Here is a 13,228-nt window from a genome sequence, read left to right on the forward strand (position 1 = left end):
AAGCCAAGTTGCTACAGATGTGGGGGAGATCATCATCAGCACAGTGAATGTCGATTCCAAAATGAAAAGTGCCACAATTGTGGAAAGGTTGGACATGTACAGAGAGTGTGTAAAGCTTCGAAACGCACAGCAAGAGCACACAAAGTGTCAGACGCAGCACAAGAAGAGGAAGGTACAACTGAAACAGTAGTGGAATTGTTCACAGTGTACACAGCTCAACAACAAAAAGATGGAATCTATCTCAACATGGAGTTAGCGGGAAAACCAGTAAAAATGCAGCTGGACACCGGAGCGTCTCTATCTCTGGTTACAGAGAAACTGGCTACAAAAGATCAAGTTGAACTGGGGAGAAATCTTTAGTCTGAGAAATGACAAACCAGTGAGTCAGGCTACACTCACTAACATGCTGGAGACGCACAAATAACTTTTCAAAGATGGCTACGGTGAAATACAAGACTTCACAGCAAAAGTCAGAGTGCAAGAAGGAACCAAGTCTATCTTTCACAAACCACATCCAGTTCCCTATGCTCTTAATGAAGCAGTAGAGAAGGAACTGGACCGCCTACAGAAGAATAACATAATCACGAAAGTAGCGAGGAGCGACTGGGCCGCTCCGATTGTTGTAGTCCCAAAGAAAGGCAAGACGTCAGAATGTGCGGTGACTACAAGGTCACAGTAAATCGCTGCATACTACCAGAGGAATATCCACTACCAAACGCTGAAAATCTGTTTGCCACTCTAGCTGGTGGGAATGTTTTCAGTAAACTGGACCTGGCATTCGCTTATCAGCAACTTAAGCTGGATCCAGAGTCAGAACAGTATCTGACCATCAATACACACAAGGGGCTATTCAGATATGGGTCTATGCATCGACCAAACAGCTTAACATGTATTATTAAGGAGAATTCCATTGAATCAGGCTAATAGTTTCAGTGCAGTTGCGTTCTTACGCATATCCTTATAGGCTGACCACACCGCTTGCGTCGCGTGCACAAGTGTTGCAAAATAACTTGTTATTCAATGTTACACGGAACCCAAACTGGCTGCGCGCGTGTGCTATCGTGCATACATTTATTTTGTCCCCCCACACCAAACGCGATCACGACACGCAGGTTAAAATATCAAAACAAACTCTGAACCAATTACATTAATTTGGGGACAGGTTGAAAAGCATTAAACATGTAAAGCAATTTAGCAAGTAAGCTTGCACTTGCTAGCTAACATTAATTTGTCCTGTCCTAGCTTGCTGTTCTGTTTTGTACTGGGATATAAACATTGAGTTGTTATTTTATCTGAAATGCACAAGGACCTCTACTCCGACAATTAATCCACACAAAATGGTCAACCAAATTGTATCTAGGCATCTCTCCTCCTTCCAGGCTTTTTCATGTTTGATCTTATATGGTGATTGGCATCTAAACTTTCATTGTATTACCACGACGACCGGCAACAAAGTTCGTCTGGGGGGCATGTTTTCATTTTAAACAGGCATTCCCTTATCTACACTGAAATAAGTTTAGTCCTCAATTATGATAACAACAAATCATAGCTCATTAGTACACCCTTGTGGTTGAATATATATATATATATATATATATATATATATATATATATATATATATATATATATATAAATAAAAAAATATAATGATACAATTAATAAGGTTGAACTAACAAACTAACAAATACCGTCAAGGGATTTCAACAGGTAGTGGACCCGAAGAGGGAATGTGCAAAGTCCAGGCGCTGCTGCCCTCTTTGTTCTGAGTGTTTGCAGTGCTAGTGTTTTTAGCTAATCTGTGCAGCTCACATTATGTTCCCAGTATGATAATTGTATTGCTCTTTCTTAGCAGATAATGACAATTTGACAATAACAGTAGATGATGTAATGAAAAGTTGGAGGGTGGTTGATAATGGAGAACATCAGGTGGATCCATGTCTGGGTGTTAGGCAGAACCCCCTAGGTCCTGAAGAACAGGAGCAGAGTAAAGGGAACAGACATAAACACACATGTTAAATGATTATCAGGTATGTCAAAATACTGAATGATTTAATTTAAATGTTTGATTAGACATGCAATAATGTTAATGGCAGACAGAAAATAAAGGATGCCCGTCTAATTTTTGATGTCAGTGAGGTTGATGAGGGAGGTAAGGGATGGTCCCTGGAAAAGATAGAGAGATGAGTTGTGGGTGGTGTCATGACCGCTGGAGTCATACACCTTAACAGTATCTACCTGGTAGTGGTGGTTACTTAACGTGACCCAGTGATTAGTCTTGAGATTGACTATTTGGAGAAACCCCTGGGCCAGTGTTGGTACTGCTGACAGCATGGCGACGCCGCCCACCACGAGGCAGAAAATGCAAATAGTTATCCACAGAGATGTTTATATTCACCTTAATGGATGTTGATCCCAGCTAGGACTGAAAGAGCACCAAGCTTTCCTGGGTCTCGCCTTCCTTTTATCCTTCTTCCAAGCCAAGTCATTCACCCAGATGTCGAAGCACATCGAAGCACGCTCTCCTCATGCACCCTGTCCATGTTGTCTCACCTTTTTTTGTATTTATTTTTAATTTCACCTTTATTTAACCAGGTAGGCCAGTTGACAACAATTTGTAATTTACAACTGCGACCTGACCAAGATAAAGCATAGCAGTGTGACAAAAACAACAGAGTTACACATAAACAAACGTACAGTCAATAACACAATAAAAAAATCTATGTACTGTGTGTGCAAATGTAGAAGAGTAAGGAGGTAGGCAATAAATAGGCCAGAAACAATTGATAATGGAAATTGATAATAGAGAAATGCAATTATATTTCATATTATTACAAATACATCTCGTATATATCTCTTGGAAGGCCAAAAAATAAATTGACAGCAGACACTCATTTTTACCTGGTCAAAATCCTCCACATCCTTCCTAAACAATGAAGGTGGTCTTCGAAGGCTTCTGATCTGGCTCGACAACTTCCACATCAGGTAGAGTATCAGTGACAAAGTACATTATACAAAAACAGCAAAAGAAAAACACTAAGTGAATCAAAAATATATATATATACTACAGTATATGCAATAATGTTATATACAATTGCATTGTTTACGTTAGTTAACGGCTGCGGCTCCCCTCTATATAGCAGGCGATAGAGTGAATACTCTGGATGCCTGGACACTGCTGTGTTGTGTGAAAAGATAATTACCTTCAGATTGTCCTTCCACCATTCCTGTTACCCATCAAGGGACTTGCCCATAGCACTCCCGTTGGTCCATTCATCCAAACGTGGAGTCACCATATATCTACACATTCACATTATATATAAAACTCACTGTACTATCCATGTAAATTTCAAGAGAACTCTAAATTACTGGATGCCTATGCAAAACAATGCTACTGTGACCTTCCTGGTTCCGTCCCTGAAGTCAGTGAGTCAACAAAGGAAGGAGTAATGGATGTATAGTTTATTTATTTCCAAAGCTGCAATCATGGGACACACACACAGTATGGATGAATGATGAGTAGTTGACGGGATATAAATAGCACTCCCACAGCAATTCTCCACAGATGTGCTCTAACAAAAGAACAATTGAAATGTCTCAAAGTCATTATGATCGTATAGTGGATTTCGCAATTTCTAATAATTCCTCATTTACTATAATAAAAAGAAATATTCTTTCCATGTGTAATCTCATATTCACAACATCAGACAAAACTATCTTTCATTTTAGTATTCAAAATATATCATATTAACCTGAGAAATTAGTCACCGCTACACTCTTGTGGCGAAGAAATACAATATACTGTAGCGACCCGCACAGACAGCTGTGTGTTATGGGTTAGGCTAGGAGGTGGTTGTGTTGTACTGACCAGTACCCGGTGTTCGCGGGGTCCGACATGTCAATCAACCTGCTATCTGCCAATCACGGGAATGCCTGGAATGTTCTGATGCCGGGCATCCTGGTGGTTGGCGGAGTGGCGGGGAGGGGGGTTGGGCAGGGGGGTGGAGCATTGGAAGTTAAGACCAGGTTCAGCCTTTGTTCTCTCTCTCTTACGTCTGGGCTTCACAAGAGAAGGTCACGATTGGCTTGTGGGTTATCTGTCATCTATTTGGCGTGTGCTACGGCCCAAACAGTAGCCTGTGTAAAGTTGGTTTAATAAACCGTCAATTCGCAAACTCAAGCCTCTGTCTGGACAATTGTTCATTTATGATCTAGTCAGGTCATTACATTGGTGTCAGAAGTAAAAACGTTGATACAAGTTAGCCAGCTAGCTAGCTGACTTATGTGGCTAGCTACCGTAGGTGAGAACGGGGATTGAAAATGCTTCGAGGGAATCCGAAAGTGAAGGTGGAGGTAGGGGACGATTATGGCCAAGGAGGTGCGTGTGAATGGACGTCGGGGGTTCTGTCTGAGGAGATCGCCAGGGCGTCGGAGCGCAGAGGCCGCTTGAGGGAGGACGTTAGAGCGATGGCGGCTGAAGCGGGCATGAGTGCTTCGTCGACTGTATTTCGCGCGGATTCTGGTGGGCGGACCGAAGTGGCGACGTCGACGCGGCGTGACGAGGAATCTGGGGCTCAGGATGTAAACAAACATGGCGGTGCCCAGTTCCCGAATGCGTCCGTATCTGTTAAGACCCCGAAGTATTCCGGTAAGGCGGATTGGGAAGCTTTTCATGCTCAGTTTGAACTGTTAGCTCATTTTAGGGGGTGGTCGGATGAAGAAAGGGCACTGCAGTTGGCTTTATGCCTCACGGATGAAGCTCTGGCCTGTTTGATATTGATTAGCCCCGAGGACAGGCATGATTATGGTGCTTTAGTGGGAGCACTGAGGAGGCGCTATGGACAGTGTGTACAGCCCTGGCTACTGCGCTCCGAACTGAGTAATAGACGCAGGCAGCCTGGAGAGCCTCTACGGGTGCTAACTAATGACATTGAGAGCCTCTCTCGGCGGGCATATGCTCACATGCCCCCCTCCGTGCAGAGCGAGCTAGCACGGGACCAGTTCATACAGGCGCTCTCTCCTACGGAGCTGCGCATACAGACCCAGCTGGCTCATCCTGAGTCATTGCAGACAGCCTTGGAGATGGCTTTGGAGAGGGAGCTGGTGTGGGCTGGGGCTTCAGCTGGGGCTTTGGTGGGGGTGCAGGGAGACACACCCTCTGTGCGAGCTGGGGGGCAGAGCAGCCCGGAGCCGGAAAAGCCCGCTTGGGTGGCCGAAATGACAAAACTCATTCGGGCTGTGTCGCTACAGGCGGCACAAAACACAAGCCCTGGTCCCAGGGTCTGCTGGGGTTGTGGCCAGCCAGGCCATCTGCGCCGAGATTGCCCCATGTCCCCCAGAGCTCAGGGAAACGGCTCGGGGTCCGCATAGACCGGGTAGTGCGGACCCCTGGCTTTCTATCCCAACCACCATCATCTTCAGGAGGAGCCCACCGGCACAGACGGGGAAGCAAGGCTCCACTTCCCCCAGAAGCAGACGAGGGCAAGCGGATGGAGCCTGTTGTTGTGGTGGGCCGGACCTGTGTTGGGGACTTTTGTCATGTCCCTGTCACTGTGGAGGGGTGCCCTGCTCCGCCCTGGTGGACACTGGGTCCACAGTAACCCTGGTGAGGCCAGATATTGTGCCAGGTTGGACTCAGTGTGAGCCTACAACTGTGCAGCTTCGCACAGTCACAGGTGAGCTGGCACCCATGAAAGGGAAGGGAATAATGACTCTGACAGTAGGGGGCAGGACTGTGCGTCATCCTGTGTGGGTGGCGGCTGTGCAGGACCCTTGTATCCTGGGGTTGGACTTTCTTAGGAGCACAGGCTGCCAGTTAGACCGAAATAGGGGCACACTGAGCTTCCAGGGAGGGACGGAAGTCACCATGGCCCCCCCTAATGTCACATTCACTCAACCCAACAAACCCTTTACTCCAACAGTTAAAGCAGCAGAGACTCATGGCTGCGCCCCCTCCCCCACAGCTGTGTGTGACTTTTCCCCAGTCCCCCTGTCACCTACGGCGGTGTGTTACATTCCCCCAGCTACCTCCATGACACAGCCCTCTGTGAGCCCGGGCCGCAACCCCCCAGCCCAGCTACCCCAGATGGGAGAGGAGAGGACACTGTCTGCAGTGAGGGAGATATGGGGGAGGAACTGTGTTGGTCTTGACCCCGAGCAGCAGGAACAGTTGTGGCAGTTGCTGTTTGAATTCAGAGACAGCTTTGCATTGAGTGAGGAAGAGGTGGGTCAGACTCATCTGGTGCAGCATGAGATCGACACAGGTGTAGCTCGACCCATCAAGATGCGTCCCCGCCGTATCCCGCTGGCACGCCAGGAGGCGGCAGACAAGGCTGTGTTGGAGATGCAGAGGGCAGACTTCATTGAGCCCTCAGACAGCCCCTGGGCGGCGCCAGTCGTCATGGTTCCGAAGAAGGGGGGCAAGCCGAGGTTCTGTGCGGACTACAGGCGGCTGAATGAGGTAACCAGGAAGGACTCATACCCCATACCACGTATCGATGAGTCGCTGGACCTGGTTAGGGGGTCCTCCTGGTTCTCCTCACTAGACCTCCGCAGTGGCTACTGGCAGGTGCCCCTCTCCCCAGAGGCCAGAGCCAAAACTGCGTTCTCCACTAACAGAGGACACTGGCAGTTCAAGGTCCTGTGCTTTGGCCTGTGCAACGCTCCAGCTACTTTTGAGCGTTTGATGGACAGGGTGCTGGATGGCATCCTCCGACAGCAGTGTCTGGTATACCTCGATGACATCCTGGCCCATGGCAGCTCCTTCCAGTCAGCCCTGGGGGCGCTACGGCGTGTGCTGGAGAGGGTGGCTGCCGCAGGTCTGAAGCTCCACCCCGAGAAGTGCCACTTCATGAGGAGAGAGGTGTCCTTCTTGGGCCACCGAGTGGGGAAGGAGGGGATCAGCACCATGGAGGACAAGGTAGGGGCTGTCAGAGACTGGCCCACCCCCACCGACCAGCGTCAGCTGAAGAGCTTCCTGGGCCTGGCCTCATACTACAGGAGGTTTGTACGGGGCTTCTCAAGCGTTGCTGCTCCACTGAACCGCCTGCTGCCGAAGGACAAGGCTTTCACTTGGACAGTGGAGTGTGAGGAGGCGTTCAACACCCTCAAACGTGCACTGATCGAGGCCCCGTGCTCGCCCCCTGACCTCACCTTGCCCTTTATCCTGGACACAGACGCGAGCAATGTGGGCATGGGTGGGGTGCTGGCCCAGGTGGGGCCAGAGGGGAGAGAGAGTGGTGGCGTACTTCAGCAAAACATTTGACAAACATGAGCGCCGCTACTGTGTCACCCGGCGGGAGCTCTTGGCTGTTGTGGCTTCCGTCAAACACTTCAAGTACTACCTGGGTGGTCTGCCCTTTACTGTAAGGACTGACCACTCTGCTCTCCAGTGGCTCATGTCTTTCAGAGAGCCAGAGGGGCAGGTGGCACGCTGGTTGGAGGAGCTTCAGCCGTATGACTTCACGGTGGTGCACAGGGCAGGGGCACGCCACTCCAACGCCGACGCCATGTCCCGTCGGCCCTGTACTGCAGACGGCTGCCGCCACTGTGAACGGAGAGAGGGACGGGAGAGAGAGCTGCGGGCAGAGGAGGGTGTCTGTGCCACAGTGTGTCGGGCGAGCGGGCCTGTCTGCTGTGAGCTGCAGACTGTCAACGTGGCTGAATGGCGGCAGCAGCAGGGACGGGACACAGACCTACAGCCAGTGCTACAGTGGGTAGAGGCGCAGGTGAGGCCACCATGGGAAGAGGTGACAGCGCTCTCACTCGCGACCAAAGGGTTGTGGTCGAAGTTTGAGAGACTGCGGCTGGCTGATGGCGTGCTACAGCGGGCATGGAAGGAGTCAGCTACGGGAGAGGAGAGGTGGCAGGTGGTGGTCCCAAAAGCATTGCGGGAGGCTGTGCTCCAGAGTACTCATGGGGGGGGTGGGGACTGGACACTTTGGGGTCACAAAAACACTGCGCCGTCTCCGTCAGGGCTTCTACTGGGGGCAGCACAAGAGGGATGTGAAGGACTTTTGTCGCCGCTGTGACAACTGCACAGCGAGAAAGGGCCCCCCAGGCCGCTCTCATGCTCAGCTCCAACAGTTCCCAGTGGGGGCTCCCATGGAGAGGGTGGGAGTGGATGTAGTTGGGCCGTTCCCCACCACAGACAGTGGAAACCGCTGGGTGCTCACGGCCATGGACTATTTCACGAAATGGCCCGAGGCCTATGCTCTGCCTGACCAGGAGGCAGAGACCATCGTCGACGCCCTGACAGCGGGGATGTTCAGCAGGTTTGGAGCTGCAGAGTCCATCCACAGCGACCAAGGCAGAAACTTTGAGTCCCGTGTGTTCGCCACCATGTGTGAGAGGCTGGGTATGCACAAGACCCGCACTACTCCTCTCCATCCTCAAAATGATGGCCTTGTGGAGCGCTTCAACAAAACGCTTGGACAGCAGCTGGCCATCGTCTCTTCCAAACACCAGCGTGACTGGGACAAGCACCTGCCTATGGTCCTCATGGCATGCCGCTCCGCTGTCCAAGACTCCACCTCCTGCACACCTGCCCTCCTCATGCTGGGGAGAGAGATCCGCACCCCTGCGGAGATGGCGTTTGGTCGGCCCCTGGATAGCCCTCATGTTCCTCCGGGGCCGGAGTATGCCCGGAGACTCCAGGACCGCCTGGAGACAGCCCACACCTTCGCCAGAGCGCAGCTGGTGAATGCAGGTGTGAGGCAGAAAAGGAACTATGACGTGCACACCCGGGGAAGGCACTTTGTGGCTGGGGAGCTGGTCTGGGTCTACAGCCCCCTAAGGAAAAAAGGCAGATGCCCCAAGTTGGACAGTCACTGGGTGGGACCCTGCAGTGTCCTGGAGAGGGTAGGGGAGGTTGTGTACCGGGTGCAGCTTCCTCCCAGGGGGAGAAAGGTGGCACTGCACCGGGACAGGTTAGCCCCATACAGAGGGGCCTCTTCTCCCCAAACCCCAGGAACCCCCACAATTCCCCTCTCTGGCAATGACATTCTCCAGGCACCCACCCTCAGGTGCCGCAGACAAGGCTCCAGACAGCCCACTCCCCCTGTCTCCCCCCCCTGTGTCACCGCGTGGTTCCCCAGAGCCACAAACTGTATTACCCGTTCCCGCTTCCTTGTCCCCCATATCCCTGCCTTCATCCCCTGGTTCCCAGAGGGGCACTCTGCGACCATCACGGCCACGCAGGCAAAGGAGACCTCCGGGTCGCTTCAGAGACTTTGTTTGTTCCCTCGGGGACGAGGGACTTTGTGGTGGGGGGGCTGTGTAGCGACCCGCACAGACAGCTGTGTGTTATGGGTTAGGCTAGGAGGTGGTTGTGTTGTACTGACCAGTACCCGGTGTTCGCGGGGTCCGACATGTCAATCAACCTGCTATCTACCAATCACGGGAATGCCTGGAATGTTCTGATGCCGGGCATCCTGGTGGTTGGCGGAGTGGCGGGGAGGGGGGTTGGGCAGGGGGGTGGAGCATTGGAAGTTAAGACCAGGTTCAGCCTTTGTTCTCTCTCTCTTACGTCTGGGCTTCACAAGAGAAGGTCACGATTGGCTTGTGGGTTATCTGTCATCTATTTGGCGTGTGCTACGGCCCAAACAGTAGCCTGTGTAAAGTTGGTTTAATAAACGTCAATTCGCAAACTCAAGCCTCTGTCTGGACAATTGTTCATTTATGATCTAGTCAGGTCATTACAATACCTCAAATGTACCACATATTTTCCTAAGCTAACAAAACCAGGCTAACATGCTGCTAGCTGGTGCTCATAAATTTATAAAACATATACTTTATACATTTGTCATAAATTACCTGTAATCATGGGACACACAGTATGGATGAATGATTAGTTGTCGACGGGATATAAATAGCACTCCTAAAGAAGATGCATGTTTAAGTTCGCTACCAACTTCAAAGACGGAACTTTAGCTAGCATAAAACCTTACATGGCAAACTGAGATTCGGCAAATAACATATAGAGAGTTGCTTATTTGACGCCAAACCGACAACATCAGTTACTAATAGCATACATTTTTGATGTAATGTCATCTTCATACATTTATATCCCGGGACCATTCAATTTTCAACTCACCCACCGCAATTCTCCATAGATCTGCTGTGGATTAGTTAGTGGTGGTGCGCGCTAATAGCATCTCAAAGCGAGTGACGTCACCGATTGAAATGCTATTAGCGCGCACCACCGCTAACTAACTAGCCATTTCACATCCGTTACAATTACACAGAATACCATACTTTATCACTGAGTGTATTTTAGACAATGTAAACACACTAATCCACCAGGAGGTGGCATAATACCCATTCTATGCAGGAATATAACAATTTAATTACACCATTACACTACAACCATTACATTAAAAACGGACATTGGCTAAAACCAACTAGGCTAGAGCCAACTATAGCGCTATAGCGTTTAGCCAAGCTACATTTGGTTAGCATCAAGCTAGCATACTGTTAAACTCCATTTTTGTACAAATATTAACACTAACACATTGTGACATCACATATTTACATATATTACTTAAAGTAAACTGAGCCTTTGTTCATAGAAAATAAAACAAATTGGATCTGCGTTGAAAAGAAAAGTTTGAATGCCATGTTAATCCCTTCTCATTCATGTAAACCATTAGCAACCTAGCCTAACTCCATTAATTGAATTACAATGTGGAAAATACTAACCATTTTTTCAGTCAGTTAAAACTGCCTTCAAACATCAAACTCATGGACTATGTAATTAACCAAGTAACCTCAATATTGAGTCGTATGTAATGTTCAAAAATGCAATATATGAATTAATAGGGTAAAACGATGAGACGGAGAAATGTTTGTTTTGAGAGCTAGTCATTCTCCATAATGAAGAACAAATGTTAAATATCTCACTAACTCACTTCATTGATGTCAAGGGGGAGCTGAAGATGGTGGCGAGTGCAGACGAGATTTTAGCTTGTCTGAGTAACATTAACTTTTATCCCACTCAAAAAAGGGACATTTTTGTTTACTCAAATGGACACCAATGGCCATTGGCTAGTAGCGGTCATCAACCACATGGACAGATTATTTGTGTTGTGTAATGTATATGTATACTGTTCTAGTCCTCCATATAACTTACTTCTAGGGGAAATTGAAGAAATTCTTAAGTCTTCTGAGAAAATATCCATCCAGTCAGATTATAGTTGGAGATTTTAATATGGTTTATTCTAATGAGACTGATAGATTGACCCATAGGCCTAACATTGGTGTGAACAAGTTGGTGAATTTCTGCCAAAGCCTGGACTTAATTGACATATGGAGAGTTAAAAACCCCGGAGAGAAACAATACACTTAGAGTAATAGAGATCGTTCTCTACAATCAAAAAATGATTTGTGAGTGATAACCTCTAGTCTTGAGCCCAAAACTGTAGAGGTAAAAATACTGCCTGCAGTCCTGACGGATCATAAAGTCATATGATTGACTATAAGAATGTGCAGTAATGATGGTAAGAAATACTCTGGTGGTTATTGGAAGTTAAATAACTCATTGTTATTGCATAATGAGTTAAAACATGTGATTAAGAATCTAATTTTTGTTTACTGGAGTTTAGCTACGTCTAATGCAGAATAAGGGAAATATTGGGAACTGCTGAAATGTAAAATCCGCTCAGCCTGTATTACTTCTGGAAAAAGGCTTGCTTTAAGAAGGAGATGTGAGGTAGCTGAACTCTCTAAGCCAAATTGTGGATATCACAGAGATTGAGCATCTTGATCTTAATGAGAAAGCTCAATTGAATGAATTACAGAATCAACTAGATACATTGTATGAGGAAAAAGCTAGAGGAGCTTTCATAAGATCCAGAAAACAATGGCTTGAAAAGGGCAAAAAGAACTGTAGATACTTTTTTAATTTGGAAAAGAGGAGAAGGGGAACTCAACACACTTCGGAAATTTAAGATTAATGGGGGTTACCACTGAGGATAGAGTTGTTATCAGACTTTACCACTAAGTTTTATGAGAATCTTTACTCTTTAGATAACAATTTGAGTGACTCTAAGGATCTCCTTGATTCTATAGAGAATGTTAATTCAGTTAGTGAAGAATTCAATTGGTCTTGTTGTCAAGATTGATCCATTATGGACATCCAGTACGGGGATGCTCAGTTAAAAAATAACAAATCTCCAGGTTGTGATGGATTAACCTCTGAATTTTACAAAACCTTCTCTGAAGAAATATCACAATTTTTACTTGAAACCTTTAAGGGGGCTATAAAGAAGGGAGAACTACCTGCCTCTCTGAAGCAAGGGGTTATAAGGGGTTATTACTCTTATTATCTCTTATTACACTTCACTTTTTTTGAAAAATGTGTCACAAGCTAGATTAGCATTGGATATCGTGAAGCAGTTCTCCAAAATCTCAGGTTTGGTATTAAATCTTTGCAAATGTGAGATGTTTGTTTTGAAAGGAGATGTCAATCCAGCAGATTGTAACATCTCTGAAAAAGAAACTGTAATCTACCTCGGTGTAAAGATCACCAAAAATCTTAAGGCTGTGAATTATCTTCATTTGAACCCTGTAACTGAATCTGTCAAAAAAACATATCCTCATGGTTAGGGAGGGATTTAAGTCTTCAAGGAAGGGTGCTTTTATCCAAAGCTGAGGGGCTATCTTGTGTATCCTATCTTTTTTCATCTATTGACATTCCCAAATCCACTTGCTGTACCTTAGCTAGGCTATTGTACAATTTCATATGAAAAACAAGCCACATTAGATTAAAAGAGATGTTACCACCAACAGGGTTTGTGATGGCGGTCTAAATGTCTTAGACTTCACTCTCTTCAATCAGATATCAAAGGTCAACTGGATTAAAAGGTACATAAAAAATCCTCATATTTTCTGGAATATTATACCTCATTTTGTTTTTCAGAAGTTCGGAGGGCTTAATTTTTTACTACAACCTCCATATATTGTGGGGAAAGTTCCTGTGAAACTACTGGCTTTTCACAAGCAGGCTTTAATGTGCTGGGCTTTGTTGTATAAAACACAACTTTTCACCTCATAAATGTTTTATATGGAACAATGGGTCGATATTATATAGAAACAATATGTTATTTTAGCATAAATGGTTCTCGAAAATCATTGTCCTTGTCAGCCAATTAGTTAATATTAGTGGGAATCTATTTACGCGGAGAGAATTTATGGAAAGATACTTTGAGGTTTCAAGCATATGACACTGTTATT

Source organism: Oncorhynchus keta, chromosome 16 (assembly GCF_023373465.1).
Source record: "Oncorhynchus keta strain PuntledgeMale-10-30-2019 chromosome 16, Oket_V2, whole genome shotgun sequence".
Taxonomy (NCBI): Eukaryota; Metazoa; Chordata; class Actinopteri; order Salmoniformes; family Salmonidae; genus Oncorhynchus; species Oncorhynchus keta.